Genomic DNA, 17,336 nt, shown 5'->3' with positions numbered 1-17,336 from the left:
TGAGAATAGAGAAGGGGCTGATGATGACTATGACGGTGAGGGAGAACGCGTATTGAAGGGTTCGATCGACGACAACTTCACTACTTAAGAGAGTGTCAAATATTGAATGTAAACTAGATAAACTGATAAAGGAGAAGATGGAAATGAAAGAGAATAAAGAACAGGAAATGGAGTTTATAAGACTGAGAGAAAGGATAAGAAAAGTGGAAGAAAATGAAGCTAGGCTAAGAGCGGAAAACGAAGAACTAAAAAAGGAAGTAGCTAACTACAAGAAGCAGATGGAAGAAGGACTCGGTAAAGCCGAGAAAGAAAAGGAGAAGCTGAAAGATCTAGTAAACAAGGAAGAGGAAAGAGTACAGAACGTGATTAAAAAAGAAGTACAAGCATGGAGAGTCCAAGATAAGAAAGATAAGGCCGATTTTCAGGAGGTGATTCAAGAACAACTTAAAGAAAAGAAGAAAATATGACAAACAAAATGATAGGAGTCCTCAAGACAAAAGAAAATCTAGTTAGAGAAATTGCAGAAAAAAGAAGAGTGTAGTCGTATTTGGAATAAAAGAAAAAATATAAAATATAGACCAAAAGAGAAAAAGAAGAAATGAAATCAGTCAAAGACCTACTGAAGAATCTTAATGACGAAGATAGGCAGAACTTGGAAGAGGAAGTAGAAGAAATAAACAGAATGGGACCATATCAAGAAGGAAAAACGAGACCAATTAAAATACTACTAAAATCACAAGCAGCAACAGAAGAAATATTATATAGAACAACAAAACTTAGAGAAACAGAAGGCTGCAAGGATATCTATATAAAGAAAAATAGAAATGAGGAAGAAAGGAAGAGATACAATGAACTGGCAGCAGCAGTAAGGAAAAGAATAATGAAAGGTCAGAAGAGGAGAAGAAGGCATTTTTGGAGAATTCTAGGAGACAGGATAAGGAAATGGTATATAAACGAGAAGGAAGAGAAAAAGTGGAACAAGTTTAACTAAAAATGATAAAGGCAAAAGACTAAAAATGATGTATACGAACACAGACGGGTTTTATCAAGTAAATTAGAATTAAGAGATTACATAAGGAAAGAAAATCCAGATATTGTATGCCTGGCTGAAACAAAACTAAATGAGGCAATCATAATAGATTTGGATAATAGGTATAATGTATGGAGAAGAGACAGAGTGGGTAAAGGAGGAGGAGGAGTCATGATAATGTTAAGGAAGGAGATAGTGATCAACCAAGTGGAATGTGGGAAGGAAAAGCAGAAGTATTGTATATTAAGATGCATATTAATAAAAAGAGTTAACAATCATTGTAACATATGTGCCACCAAAACAAATTCATGGACCAATCAAGAATATAAAGACATGATAGATGACACAATAAGGAGTCTAATGAGAATCGTTAAAGAAAGGAGAAAAGTGATATTAGTAGGAGATTTCAACTGTAAAGAAGTGGACTGGGAAAATTATGAAAGTGGTATGGGGGAAGAAGCCTTGGGGAGAAAGATTCTTGAACCTAATGATAGACAATATGATGGACCAGAGAGTAAAGGAATGCACAAGATTCAGAGGAAACGACGAGCTGGCGAGATTGGACCTAGTTTTTACAAGGGGTATACAAATGAATGACGATATAAGATATAAGTGCCCATTGGGAAAGAGTGACCATGCAATATTAGAAATAGATATAGAAGAAGGAAAGGAAGATAGAGACGATTCATACAAAGGAGACCGATTAAATTACAGAAAGGCTGATATTGAGAATCTCAAGAACTATTTTAAAACGTAGACTGGGAGGAGATGGAAAACTCAGAGACAATGCAAGACAAATATAACTTATTTTTGGAAATATACAAAACAGGAGTCAGGAATATGTCCCAAAATATAGACCAAAAGAAGAAGGAAAGAAAGATTGGTTTAATGCAAGGTGTGCTAAGGCAAAGGAGAAAAGAGATGGAGCATGGAAAAGGTGGAGGAGAAATAGGAATCCAACAAACAAGGAAAACTTCAAGGCAGCGAGAAATGAATATGTTAAGGTGAGGAAGGAAGAGGAAAAGAACTTGAAAAAGATATTGTCGAAAAATGTAAGGAGCAACCAAAATTGTTCTATAGATTCATAAATGGAAAAATTAGGCAAAAAGAAACAATAGAAAGGTTAAAAGGAGAGAACGGGATGGTGGAAGACCCAAAAGTATGGCAGAACTATTAAATAAAAATTCCAGGAGGTCTTTACTAAAGAATCCAAATTTGAGAGGCCACAGGGTAATAGAGACAATCTATATGAAAGAGATTAAAGTAACCAAGCTTGAAATAAAAGAGTTAATGAAGGAACTGGATGAAGAGAAGGCAATGGGACCGGATGAAGTCTCAGGCAGAATACTGAAAGAATGTAGGGAAGAACTAGCAAGTCCTATATACAACATCATAAAATGCTCAATAGAAAATGGAACAGTGCCAGTAGAATGGAAAAGAGCTGAGGTGGTTCCCATATATAAGAGCGGAAGGAAAGAAGAACCTTTAAATTACAGACCGGTATCACTAACTAGTGTAATATGCAAGATGTGTGAAAGAATAATAAAGAGACAATGGATCGAGTTCCTTGAAGACAACAAATTAATATCAAATAGCCAATTTGGTTTTAGAAAAGGACGGTCTTGTGTAACTAATTTATTGAGTTTCTATTCTAGAATAGTTGATAGAGTACAAGAAAGAGAGGGATGGGTTGACTGCATCTATTTGGATTTAAAAGAGGCGTCTGACAAAGTGCCAGAAGCAAGATTACTGTGTAAGTTAGAGGAGAAGAGTGGCTTAAAAGGAAGCACATTGAGATGGACAGAAAATTATTTGAGGGGGAGAGAAATAAGGACGGTAGTTAAAGATATGAAGTCCAAGTGGAGAGCAATAGAAAGCAAAGTGCCACAGGGGCCAGTATTGGCACCAATACTTTTCCTCATTTATATTAACGACATGCCAGAAGGAGTGAACAGCTACATAAATCTGTTTGCAGATGATACGAAACTGTGCAGAGTTATAAAGCAAAAGAAGGATTGTGAAATACTGCAAGAAGACCTAAATAAGATCTGGGAATGGAGTAAGAAGTGGGAAATGGAATTTAATGTGAACAAAAGCCATGTCATGGAAATGGGAAAGAGTGAAAGACGACCTGTGGGAATATATAAGATGGGAGATGGAGTAGAACTGGAGAAAGTCAAAAGGAAAAGGACTTAGGAGTGACGATGGAAGAAAACAATCAACCAGTAAGCCATATTGATAGAATTTTAGAGAAACATATAATTTGCTGAGGAATATTGGAGTAGCATTTCACTACATGGACAAAGAAATGATGAAGAAATTGATAAATACTATAATAAGACCCAGATTGGAATATGCAGGAGTAGTGTGGACCCCTCATAAAAGAAACACATAAGGAAATTGAGAGGCTACAAAAATGGCTACAAGAATGGTCCCAGAACTTGAAGGGATGACATATGAGGAGAGACTAAAGGCTATGGATCTACCAACCTTGGAACAAAGAAGGAGAGAGGAGACCTGATACAAGTCTATAAATTGATCAACGGAATGGACCAAGTGGATAATGAGAAACTGATCCTAAGAGAAGAATATGACACCCGAAGCACAAGATCGCATAGTAAAAAGCTGAGAAAGGGAAGATGTCTGAGAGATATTAAAAAATATAGTTTCCCGCAGAGATGTATTGAGACGTGGAACAATTTAGATGAAGAAGTAGTGTCTGCAACGAGTGTGCACACTTTTAAAGTAAGATTGGATAAGTGTAGATATGGAGACAGGGCCATATGAGCATAAAGCCCAGGCCCTGTAAAACTACAACTAGGTAGGTAGGTAAATACACACACACACACACACACAAATAGTGTGGGAAGACTACGAAGTGGTGAAAGGTGGTGAGTGGGCAGAAGAATTGTTAAAGGTAGCAACAAATAACTTGATGGCACAGTGGGTGAGATCACCAACAAGGTGCAGGGGACAGGATGTTGCAGCAAGGTTGGATTTGGTATTTACCAGGGAAATCTCTCTAAAAGAGGAAATTGAATATGAAAGTCCCTTGGGGAAAAGCGATCATGATGTCCTAAGCTTTGAGCTGGATACAGAATTAAGTACGAATAAGATTGTGGAACGCAGGGAGGAAAAATTAAATTATACTAGGGCAAATTATAACCATATAAGGGAGTTCTTTAATGAAATTGACTGGTCCGTGGTATACCAGGAAAGAGATATGCAATTGAAATATGATAAATTTATGGATTTGTATAACTCTGCTGTGAAAAAGTTTGTGCCATATTACAGGAAGGGGACTTTAAATAATAAACAGTAGTTTAATAGAAATTGTGAAGAAGCAAAAAAGAACAAAGAAAAGGCTTGGAGGAAACTTAAGAAAAGCAGTGATGTATTATCAAGGGAAGGCTACAAAACAGCAAGAAATAGATATGTTGAAGTAAGGAGAACAGCACAGAAGGAATATGAACAGAGGGTGGTGGAAAACTGTGATAGTGACCCAAAAATGTTTTACAAATTCATAAATGGAAAACTAAATAAAAGGAGGCAATAGAAAAGGTAAAAAACGGGGAAGAAGTATATGAAGATGCTGGAGAGATAGCTGAAATTTTGAACGACAACTTTTGCAAAGTGTTTACAAAGGAGGAGCATTTTATAGGAGGAAGGCCTACGGAAATAAAGCAAATGCAGGACATCATGGTTACTAAGGAAGACGTAAGGGAAATTATAAGCAATCTGGATATTAATAAATCAATGGGGCCTGATGTCATATCTGGGAGGTTGCTAAAAGAATGTAAGGATCAATTGTTGAACCCCATATTTGATATTGTGGATACCTCCATACGAACAGGATTAGTCCCGAAAGAGTGGAAAAGAGCTGACATTGTGCCTATATATAAGAATGGTAGTAGAATGGAACCACTAAATTATAGACCAGTATCGTTGACTAGTATATTGTGCAAGGTATGTGAAGAAGTAATTAAAGCTAAGTGGAGTGAGTATCTAGAAAGTGAAAACTTTCTGAGTGAAAGGCAGTTTGGTTTCAGAAAAGGAAGATCGTGTGTATCCAATTTATTATGTTTTTATTCAAGAGTGACTGACATACTGCAACATAGAGAGGGATGGGTGGATGCTATCTACCTGGACTTGAGAAAGGCCTTTGATAAAGTACCACACAATAGAAACTAAAGATGACTGGAGGAGTAAATGATAAACTAGCAAAATGGATGGAAAATTACTTAATGGGAAGAGAAATGAGAACAGTGGTGAGAGGAAGGAAGTCCGAGTGGAAGAAGGTAACCAGTGGAGTTCCACAAGGATCAGTACTGGGTCCCATCATGTTTTTGATTTATGTTAATGACATGCCAGTAGGAATTGACAGTTATATGAACATGTTTGTGGACGATACTAAAATTATGAGGAGAGTAAAGAATGTGGAAGATTGTAACAAGTTACAGGAAGATCTTGATAAAATATATGAGTGGAGTAAAGAGTGGCAGTTGGAATTTAATATCGACAAGACCCATGTTATGAAAATGGGAAGAAGTAGATACAGACCAAACTGGGATTACAGACTGGGTGATGAGAAAATTAAAGAGACCAATGAGGAGAAAGACTTAGGAGTAACCGTCCAAACACTTTGTCACCGGAGAAACACATTAACAAGATTTTTGGGAAAACATACAACATGCTTCAAAATATTGGCCTTGCATTCCACTACCTAGATGAAGGAATGATGAAGAAGATATTATGCACCTTAATAAGACCCCAGCTAGAATATGCAGCATGTGTCTGGTCACTGCATATGAAGAAAAATATGAAGAAGGTAGAAAGGGTACAAAGGCTGGCAACAAGGATGGTACCAGGACTCAGGGAGTTAGACTATGAGGAAAGGCTGAGGAAGCTGGGGCTGACCATATTAGAAGAGAGAAGAACAAGAGGAGACATAATAACTATGTATAAATTGGTGAACAAGATTGACATACTGGTTAGAGAGTTGATAAAGGTGACCACAAGTAATTATCTTCGAGGACATGGAAAAAAGCTAATAAAGGACATCTGTCTAAATGACGTGAGAAAGTACAGTTTCCCGCATCGTAGCATTGATAAGTGGAATAAACTGAGCAGTCATGTCGTTGACGCGGTGTGTGTCAATCAGATGAAAGAGAGATATGACAGGAATGGACAAGGAGACAGGACACAGAGAGCTTAGCTCGGGCCCTTTAATACACAAATAGGTAAATACAAATAGGTAAACACACACACACACACACCCGGTAGCTCAGTGGTTAGAGTGCTGGCTTCACAAGCCAGAGGACCAGGGTTCGATTCCCCGGCCGGGTGGAGATATTTGGGTGTGTCTCCTTTCACGTAGCCCTGTTCACCTAGCAGTGAGTAGGTACAGGATGTAAATCAAGGAGTTGTGACCTTGTTGTCCCGGTGTGTGGTGTGTGCCTGGTCTCAGGCCTATCCGAAGATCGGAAATAATGAGCTCTGAGCTCGTTCCGTAGGGTAAATCTGGCTGTCTCCAGAGACTGCAGCAGATCAAACAGTGAAACACACACACACACACACACACACACACACACACACACACACACACACACACACACACACACACACACACAGGCAATGGGACCGGATGAAGTCTCAGGCAGAATACTGAAAGAATGTAGGGAAGAACTAGCAAGTCCAATATACAACATCATAAAATGCTCAATTGAAAATGGAACAGTGCCAGTGGAGTGAAAAGAGCTGAGGTGGTTCCCATATATAAGAGCGGAAGGAAGGAAGAACCTTTAAATTACAGACCGGTATCACTAACTAGTGTAATATGCAAGATGTGTGAAAAAGTAATAAAGAAGCAATGGATTGAGTTTCTTGAAGACAACAAAATATTATCAAATAGCCATTTTGGTTTTAGAAAAGATCGGTCTTGTGTAACAAATTTATTGAGTTTCTACTCTAGAATAGTTGATAAAGTACAAGAGAGATAGGGATGGGTTGACTCTATTTATTTAGATCTAAAAAAGGCGTTTGATAAAGTGCCACATGAAAGATTACTATGGAAGTTAGAGGAGAAGGGGGGCTTAAAAGGAAACACATTGAGATGGATGAAGAATTACTTAAGGGGGAGAGAAATAAGGACAATAGTTAAAGATATGAAGTCCAAGTGGAGAACAGTAGACAGCGGAGTGCCACAGGGGTCAGTATTGGCGCCAATACTTTTTCTCGTATATATAAATGACATGCCAGAGGGAGTGAACAGCTACATAAATCTGTTTGAGGACAATGCGAAACTGTGCAGAGTCTTTAAACAAAAAAAGGATTGTGAAATACTACAGGAAGACTTAAACAAGATCTGGAAATGGAGCAAAAAATGGGAGATGGAATTCAATGTGGACAAAAGCCATGTCATGGAAATGGGAAAAAGTGAAAGACGACCAGTGTGAATCTATAAGATGGAAGATGGAGTAGAACTAGAAAAAGGAAAAAAAGGAAAAGGCCTTGGGAGTGACAATGGAAGAAAATAATCAACGGTAAGCCATATTGATAAAATTTTCAGAGAGACGCATAATTTGCTAAGGAATATTGGAGTAGCATTTCACTATATGGACAAGGAAATGATGAAGAAATTGATAAGTACTAAAATAAGACCTAGATTGGAATATGCAGGAGTTGTGTGAACTCCCCATAAAAAGAAACACATAAGAAAATTAGAGAGACTACAAAAAATGACTACAAGAATGGTTCCAGAATTTAAAGGGATGACATATGAGGAGAGACTAAAGGCTATGGATCTACCAACCTTGGAGCAGAGAAGAGAGAGAGGGGATCTGATACAAGTTTATAAATTGATTAACGGAATGGATGAAGTGGATAATGAGAAACTGGTCCTGAAAGAAGAATATGACTTTAGAAGCACAAGATCGCATAGTAAGAAACTAAGGAAGGGACGATGTCTGAGAGATGTTAAAAAATTTAATTTCCCGCAAAGATGTGTTGAGACTTGGAACAGTTTGAGTGAGGAAGTGGTGTCAGCAAAGAGTGTACATAGTTTTAAAGAAAAATTGGATAAGTGTAGATATGGAGACGGGACCACACGAGCATAAAGCCCAGGCCCTGTAAAACTACAACTAGGTAAATACAACTAGGTAATAATACACACACACACACACACACACACACACACACACACACACACACACACACACACACACACACACACACACACACACTATATCAAGAAGGAAAAACAAGACCAATTAGAATACTACTAAAATCACAAGCAGCAACAGAAGAAATATTATATAGAACAACAAAACTCAGAGAAACAGAAGGTTGCAAGGATATCTATATAAAGAAAAATAGAAATGAGGAAGAAAGGAAGAAATACAACTAGCAGTACGGGAGAAAAATAAGGAAAGGTCAGAAGAGGAAAAAAAGGCATTTTTTTGGAGAATTCTAGGAGACAGGATAAGGAAATGGTATATAAAAGAGAAGAAAGAGGAAAAAGTGGAACAAGTTTAACTAAAAATGATAAAGGCAAGAGACTAAAAATTATGTATACGAACATAGACGGGGTTATGCTTATAACAGATGGCAAGAGGGACATTAATATTATAACAGTATACATACCACCCAGAACCAATGCTTGGGAAGATGAACAGTACCAAATGATGATGAGAAATACTCTAGACAGAATGAAGCAAGAACTCATCGGAAAGGATAGAGTGATGATTGTCAGAGACTTTAAATGTAGAGAAATAGTGTGGGAAGACTACGAAGTGGTGAACAGTGGTGAGTGGGCAGAGGAATTGTTAAAGGTAGCAACAAATAACTTGATGACACAGTGGGTGAGACCACCAACAAGGTGCAGGGGACAAGATGTTGCATCAAGGTTGGATTTGGTATTTACCAGGGGCATCTCTCTAAAAGAGGAATTTGAACATAAATGTTCCTTGGGAAGAAGCAATCATGATGTCCTAAGCTTTGAGCTGGATACGGAATTAAGCACGAATAAGATTGTGGAACGCAGGGAGGAAAAATTAAATTATATTAGGGCAAATTATAACCATATAAGGGAGTTCTTTAATGAAATTGACTGGTCCGTGGTATACCAGGAAAGGAATATGCAATTGAAATACAATAAATTTATGGATTTGTATAACTCTGCTGTGAAAAAGTTTGTGCTATATTACAGAAAGAGGACTTTAAATGATAAATAGTGGTTTAATAGAAATTGTGAAGAAGCAAAAAAGAACAAAGATAAGGCATGGAAGAAACTTAAGAAAAACAGTGATGTATTATCAAGAGAAGTTTACAAAACAGCAAGGAATAGATATGTTGAAGTAAGGAGAACAGCACAGAAGGAATATGAACAGAGGGTGGTGGAAAACTGTGATAGTGACCCAAATATGTTTTACAAATTCATAAATGGAAAACTAAATATAAGGGAGGCAATAGTAAAGGTAAAAAACGGGGAAGAAGTATATGAGGATGTTGGAGATATAGCTGAAATTTTGAACGACAACTTTTGTAAAGTGTTTACAAAGGAGGAGCATTTTATGGGAGGAAGACCTACGGAAATAAAGCAAATGCAGGACATCATGGTTACTAAGGAAGATGTAAGGAAAATTATAAGCAATCTGGATATTAATAAATCAATGGGGCCTGATGGCATATCTGGGAGGTTGCTAAATGAATGTAGGGATCAATTGTTGAACCCCGTATTTGATGTTGTGGAAACCTCCATACGAACAGGATTAGTCTCGAAAGAGTGGAAAAGAGCTGACATTGTGCCTATATATAAGAATGGTAGTAGAATGGAACCGCTAAATTATAGACCAGTATCGTTGACTAGTATATTGTGCAAGGTATGTGAATTAGTAATTAAAGCTAAGTGGAATGAGTATCTAGAAATTGAAAACATTCTGAGTGAAAGACAGTTTGGTTTCAAAAAAGGAAGATCGTGCGTATCCAATTTATTATGTTTTTATTCAAGATTGACTGACATACTACAACATAGAGAGGGATGGCTGGATGCTATCTACCTGGACTTGAGAAAGGCCTTTGATAAAGTACCACACAATAGACTGATGTGGAAACTAAAAAAGATTGGAGGAGTAAATGATAAACTAGCAAAATGGATGGAAAATTACTTGATGGGAAGAGAAATGAGAACAGTGATGAGAGGAAGGAAGTCTGAGTGGAAGAAGGTAACCAGTGGAGTTCCACAAGGGTCAGTGCTTGGTCCCATCATGTTTTTGATTTATGTTAATGATATGCCAGTAGAAATTGACAGTTACATGAACATGTTTGCGGACGATACTAAAATTATGAGGAGAATAAGGAATGTGGAAGATTGTAAAAAGTTACAGGAAGATCTTGATAAAATATATGAGTGGAGTAAGGAGTGGCAGATGGAATTTAATATAGACAAGACCCATGTTATGAAAATGGGAAGAAGTATATACAGACCAAACTGGGATTACAAGCTGGGTGATGAGAAAATTAAAGAGACCAATGAGGAGAAAGACTTAGGAGTAACCGTGCAAAACACTTTGTCACCGGAGAAACACATTAACAAGATTTTTTGGAAAACATACAACATGCTTCAAAATATTGGCCTTGTGTTCCACTACCTAGATGAAGGAATGATGAGGAAGATATTATGTACCTTAATAAGACCCCAGTTAGAATATGCAGCTTCTGTCTAGTCACCGCATATGAAGAAAAATGTGAAGAAGGTAGAAAGGGTACAGAGGCTGGCAACAAGGATGATACCAGGACTCAGGGAATTAGATTATGAGGAAAGACTGAGGAAGCTGGGGCTGACCACATTAGAAGAGAGAAGAACAAGAGGAGACATGATAACTATGTATAAATTGGTGAACAAGATTGACATACTGGACAGAGTTGATAAAGGTGACCACAAGTAATCATCTCCGAGGACATGGAAAAAAGCTAATAAAAGACATCTGTCTAAATGACGTGAGAAAGTACAGTTTCCCGCATCATAGCATTGATAAGTGGAATAAACTGAGCAGTGATGTCGTTGATGCGGTGTGTGTCAATCAGATGAAAGAGAGATATGACAGGAATGGACAAGGAGACAGGACACAGAGAGCTTAGCTCGGGCCCTTTAATACACAAATAGGTAAATACACACACACACACACACACACACACACACACACACACACACACACACACACACACACACACACACACACACAAAGAATTTGAAGGGATGACATATGAGGAGAGACTAAAGGCTATGGATCTACCAACCCTGGAACAAAGAAGGGAGAGAGGAGACCTGATACAAGTTTATAAATTGATCAACGGAATGGACCAAGTGGATAAAGAGAAACTGATCCTGAGAGAAGAATATGACATCCGAAGCACAAGATCGCATAGTAAAAAGCTGAGAAAAGGATGATGTCTAAGAGATATTAAAAAATATAGTTTCCCACAGAGATGTATTGAGACGTGGAACAGTTTAAATGAAGAAGTAGTGTCTGCAACGAGTGTGCCTACTTTTAAAGTAAGATTGGATAAGTGTAGATATGGAGACAGGACCACACGAGCATAAAGTCCAGGCCCTTTAAAACTACAACTAGGTAAATACAACTAGGTACAACTAAGTAAATACACACAGACACACACACACACCGCGTAGTTTAATGGTTAGCACGCTTGACTCACAATTAAGAGGGCCGGGTTCAAGTCCCCGTAAGCAGTGAGGCAAATGGGCAAGCCTCTTAATGTGTGGCCCCTGTTCACCTAGCAGTAAATAGGTATGGGATGTAACTCAAGAGGTTGTGGCTTTACTTTTCCGGGGTGTGTTGTGTGTTGATGTGGTCTCAGTCTTACCCGAAGATCGGTCTATGAGCTCTGAGCTTGCTCCGTAATGGGGAAGACTGGCTGGGTGACCAGCAGGCGACCGAGGTGAATTACACACACACACAGCCACACACACACACACACACACACACACACACACACACACACACACACACACACACACACACACACACACACACACACACATAATTACAAGTTCAATAAATGAAGGGAAAGTTCCACCAGAATGGAAGAGAGCCAACTTAATACCAATTTTTAAAGGAGGAGAGCCAACTGAACCACTAAATATAGACCAGTGTCACTTACATGTGTTTTGGGGAAGGTGTGTGAAATAATTGTCAAAGAAAAATTGGTTAAGTTTCTAGAAGAGGAGTAAGTCATATCAGACAGACAATCTGGGTTCAAGACAGGGAGGTCATGTGTATCAAAGTTATTAAGCTTCTACTCAAGAGTTATTGCAGGACTGAAAAACAGAGATGGATGGGTGGACACAATATACCTGGATGTAAAAAAGGCTTTTGAAAAAATCCCTCATGGAAAACTAGTTTGGAAACTAGAGAACATAGGAGGACTGTGAGCAACTTTGCTAGAATAGACAAGAGATTATTTGAAGGATAGGGAAATGAGAACTGTGATCAGATGTACATACTCATCTTGGGATAAAGTAACTAGCGGAGTGCCACAAGGGTTAGTGTTAGCCTCCATTAAGTTTTAGATTTATATAAATGACAGTCACATTGGGGTAAACAGTTATATGAATTTATATGCTGATGATGCAAAGCTACTAAAAGTTATCAAAACCAGAGAGGACTGTCTGCTGTTGCAGGAAGATATAAACAAGATCTATGAGTGGAGTAGGAAGTGGAAATTGGAGTTTAATAAATGTCACATAATGGAACTAAGAAAGAGTAAAAGAAGAGCAGTATGGAACTATTTGATGAGAGAGGAACAAATAATGAAGACTAAAGAGGAAAAAGATCTGGGATTGATCATACAGGAAAATCTGAGCCCCGAAAAACACATAAGCAAGATATTTACATTATCATATAAAATGTTGGCTAATATAAAAGTGGCATTTCAATATATGGAGAAAGATATGAAAAAATCATCACAAGCATGATTCGTCCAAGGCTTGAATATGCAGCAGTGGTGTGGTCTCCGAGCTCTAAAAAGGATATAAGAAAATTGGAAATGATACAGAAGATTGCTACAAAGATGGTGCTAGAATTAAAGGACCTAACATATGAAGAACGACTGAAGGAAATAGGACTGCCAACCTTACAAGATAGAAGAGAATGTGGGGACCTAATAACAATGTACAAGATAGTCAATGGCTTTGAAAAGATAGACAAGGAAGACCTGGTGCTGTTGACAGAAGAGGATGGAAGGACTAGAGGACATGAAAAGATCAGGATGAGGCAGTGTTTGAAGGATATTGGAAAATACAGTTTTCCACTCAGAACAGTGGAAAAGTGGAATGCATTGGATAATGAAATTGTTACAGCACATGATGTGCATAACTTTAAGGAAAAATTAGATAAATGGAGGCAGGAGACAGGATATTATGAGCCCCGCTCAAACTCTGTACAATACAACTAGGTAAATACACACAGACACATAAGACATCATACCGACAAGACGTCTCTGAGCAACTCGCTAGGAAAAGCTGCAACAGGAGTTAGAGCCTAACCTAGATGTATGTACAGGGGGGAGGAGGGCCATAGGTTCTCCTGTCTCCATAATATATAAGTTTTGGATCGTATAGACAGGGGAAAAAAAAAGAGAGAGATGGAACTGAGTAATGCTGCCAGACATATGACAATCAAAACATACGCCATCATGTGAAAACCAGTACATTGAAACATATGTTGGACTAAGGAAACTGACTGAGGATATTATGGACAAGTATATTTTTGGATTTAGGGACGAAAGAGGTAGTATGAGGAAGTTGATCAATGTAGAAAGGGAGTTAAGGTACATGAAGAAAATGATGTTGAGTCTAATGGACAAGCAAGACAGACTGACAACAGAAAAGACAGAGCTGAAATTGAGATTAGTAGAATGTGAGAATGTCAGTGCAATCAATCAGGGATTAAAGGAAGAGATACAAAAAATAAAGAATCAAAATAATGTACTAAAAGCCACATGTCAAGATTACAAAAACTCCTTAAGGAGCTTACATATAAAAGTACAGGATGGAATTGTGGACAGAGTGGAAGATGGATTGGGTGAAAACAAGCTGAAGGAATTACGAAATGCATGGAAGCAAGTACAGGAAGAGGAAAAAGTTAATTTTTCAGAGGTAGTAAAGAGACAAATTCAGGAAAACACTAAAGTCACTATAGTACAAGTAATTAAAGAGAAAGATCTTGTGCAGGATACAGTGGATAAGAGGAAAAGTTTCGTGTTTTTTGGGATGAAGGAAAAAAAATCTAAACAAGTTCATGAGAACATGAAGAGAGAGAGTTGGCCAAAAGTGTATTCAAAGAAGTGCAAGACGGTACGCAAAAACTGGGCCAAGAGGTGGAGGAAGTGATCAAGTTAGGAAGATACAGTGATGTGGGTAGGAGACCAATGAAAGTGAGAATGAGATCTCAAGTGCCAGTAGAGGAAATTATGGCTAGAAAAGAGAAGCTGGCCGATGATACTGAACACAAAGATATATGGATAAAAAGAGATTTGAACCTAGAGGAGAAGGAAAAGGAGAAAGTGGTAAGAAATAAAGCTTAAAAAAAAAAAAAGGACGGAGATTGTGAAAAAGAATTTTTACTGGAGGGTTCTAGATATGAGACTAAAGAAGTGGTACCTACAGAAGAAAGAGGAGGTTGTGGAGGAGGCAAGAAATTAAGAGTGACTTATACTAATACAGATGCATTGTTATCCAGCATGATGGAGATTAGGGATTATTTGAAAAAGAAAAAGTCAGATGTAATGTGCATCGTTGAAACAAAACTGAGAGGGATCCATGTTAACTTTAAAGAGGAGGGATATAATAGCTGGAGGAGAACTGAGTAGTGATAAAGGGGGAGGAGGAGTTCTAATAATGGTTCCTGATAATATATGTGGGGAGGATGTGCAATATGGTGAGGACAAAGTAAAAGTAATGGGAGTAAATCAAAACAAAGGAATTGAAGAAGAGAAAAATCAGTTACATATGTGCCACCTAAGACAAATACATGGGGAACTGAAGAACATAAGATATGCAAAGAGAGTTGATTAAGTGCCTATATAACATGATAAGAAAAGAGAGAAGAATACTTTTAGTTAGAGACTTTTAACTGTAAAAGAGTAAACTGGAGAGAGATGGAAGTAATGGATAAAGGACAGTGGAGCGAGGAAGTGTTACAGTTGACTATGGTTAATACTATCAGCTTGCGTCATTCTGCCTCCTTGATGGTGGTAGGCAGAACAACCCGCGCTGATTGGCCGACATGGCTCACCAACCAGCCAGGCGCACACCACACAGATACCAGCACACTCAGTACCACAGTTCACTTTTTTCCTAAAGATGGTCTGAGAGGACTGAAAGATACCTTGAAGGAAAACAAACAACAAACACATCAGCTGATCAAGAAAAAGATTATGGACATTGGAAATCTCTTAAGATTAATGAGTAAGAAGCATTGAAAAAACATCCTATAAAGTAAACAATGAGGTACAGTGGTATCTCGACATACAAATTGAATTTGTTCCACGACGATCGTTGTACAGGCAACCCCCGTTTAACGAAGGTTCACACAACGAAATTTCGCTACAACGAAGGTTTCATTTAACCCGTAAAGTCCGACAGGCCTTAAATAGGGCTGCATTGCACACTTCCGACAGTCCTTAAATGGGGCAGCTACTTTGAGCGCTAATAAAAACCGCGCTAGCATTGGTAGCGCTGCTATATTTGGTCATGACGTAGGCCTATGGTAGTACTGTCGGCTCCCAGGAAGCACACCGCTCTAGCCAGCTTTTTTTAAAGGGGGGTGAAGAGAGGAGGTAGCTAGCTGAAGAGAAAGTGGGTGGGAAGAGAAGGGGTGAAGGAAAGTAAGAGAGAGATAGATGGTGGGCTTGACCACCTTGCTAATTTTAGGCTCTAGCCAGCTAGTCTCCCGCAAATTTCTGTGAGGTGCGTGAGCGTCGTGTCGCGGTGATAATTATTTACGTAGTTACTTATTTAAGGAACTGTTATTTACAACTATGGCTACTGGTGCTAAGAGGAAGCTAAAGTTTAGTGATAAAAGTGATAGACAAGGCGGGACAAGACGGAAAGTGCACAGGTTGGAGGTAGATCCCGACCCGCTATTGTGACAACATCGTCACCCACGCTTGATAAAACATACGTAACTATAATCAGCCAATATGAGTGAAAACACGAAAAACATGTGAAAACACATAAAAACATGAGCAGTGCCTTACATTATGTAAGAATACACATAAAAGCACCTCCCCCGAGTTGTCGCTACCACAATCTTCTCCAATTATCGGTTATTATTCTGAGACAACCATAGTGAGTAGAGCAATAAAAACTTGTAGGATGATGCATTGTCATGTCTACTAACAGCAGATTTTTTTCCAGAGTAATTTATAAGAGTTGATTTTTTTATGATAATTGCGGTAATGGGAGGGTGCGAATTTTGCGGCCATCGGCCTTAGCGGGTTAACTACCATCTGCTCCTTTAATGAAAACCAAACTCACTTTAATGAAGTTTTATCCAGGTAATTTTTTCCAAGTTTGAAAGGCCTGCCATATCACACAAGCCAACAGGCTTTTCAATACACCAACGCCTCTTGTGAACAACATGTGCACCACTCACTACCCCTGTTCAAAACATTAACAGCGTCAGCAGAAACTCGTCTTCCCTCGCTCAATTTACCACCAAAACGCCCTGCAATGTCGTCTAGCGTTGCTAAGACCAGGAAGTCTCTTACTCTCGAAGTGAAGCTGGATATTATTCACAGACACGAGAGAGGCGAGAAAACTAATAGCATTGCTCGCCACCATCTTGACTCCATCTACTATCTACTATTTTCAAGTCAGCAGACTCAATTAAGAAGGCTGGTGAGACTGTATCTTCCTTGCAAGCTAAAAGAACCACCTGAACTTGTGACTCTACAATGGATAAAATGGAAAGCCTTGTGGAAATGTGGTACATAAGTTTTGTATGTGATACAATGATGCGCTCTTTGTTTACATTCCACAGGTTGCCGGTTAGTGTCTTTCCCGTTTCACTCTCCCTCCCTTCATAAATTGAAGATCATCAACATTATAAAGTTACGTACATACATTATAATGACTTAAATTAAATGTTTAACTTCATAATTTTTGCTTTCATTAAACCTTTCACTGTACTATGATGCACTCTCACTTTGTTTACTCTCAATAGAAGTTCAAGTCAGGGGTTAAACTTGTTATAATCGGTTTGCTTAAAGTTTCGCTTAACGAAGG

General features: G+C 38.4%; 1 protein-coding gene across 1 annotated transcript in view; it reads left to right on the top strand.

The window, feature by feature from the left end:
• The window catches only part of LOC123518657 (histone-lysine N-methyltransferase 2C-like), a gene marked incomplete in the record, with an annotated part of 371,622 nt that overhangs the window by 187,601 nt on the left and 166,685 nt on the right, over window positions 1–17,336 (top strand).

Source organism: Portunus trituberculatus, chromosome 44, assembly GCF_017591435.1.
Source record: "Portunus trituberculatus isolate SZX2019 chromosome 44, ASM1759143v1, whole genome shotgun sequence".
In the NCBI taxonomy this organism is placed as follows: domain Eukaryota; kingdom Metazoa; phylum Arthropoda; class Malacostraca; order Decapoda; family Portunidae; genus Portunus; species Portunus trituberculatus.
The sequence above is the reverse complement of the archived record's forward strand: the minus strand, read 5'-3'. Positions and strand labels throughout refer to the sequence as shown.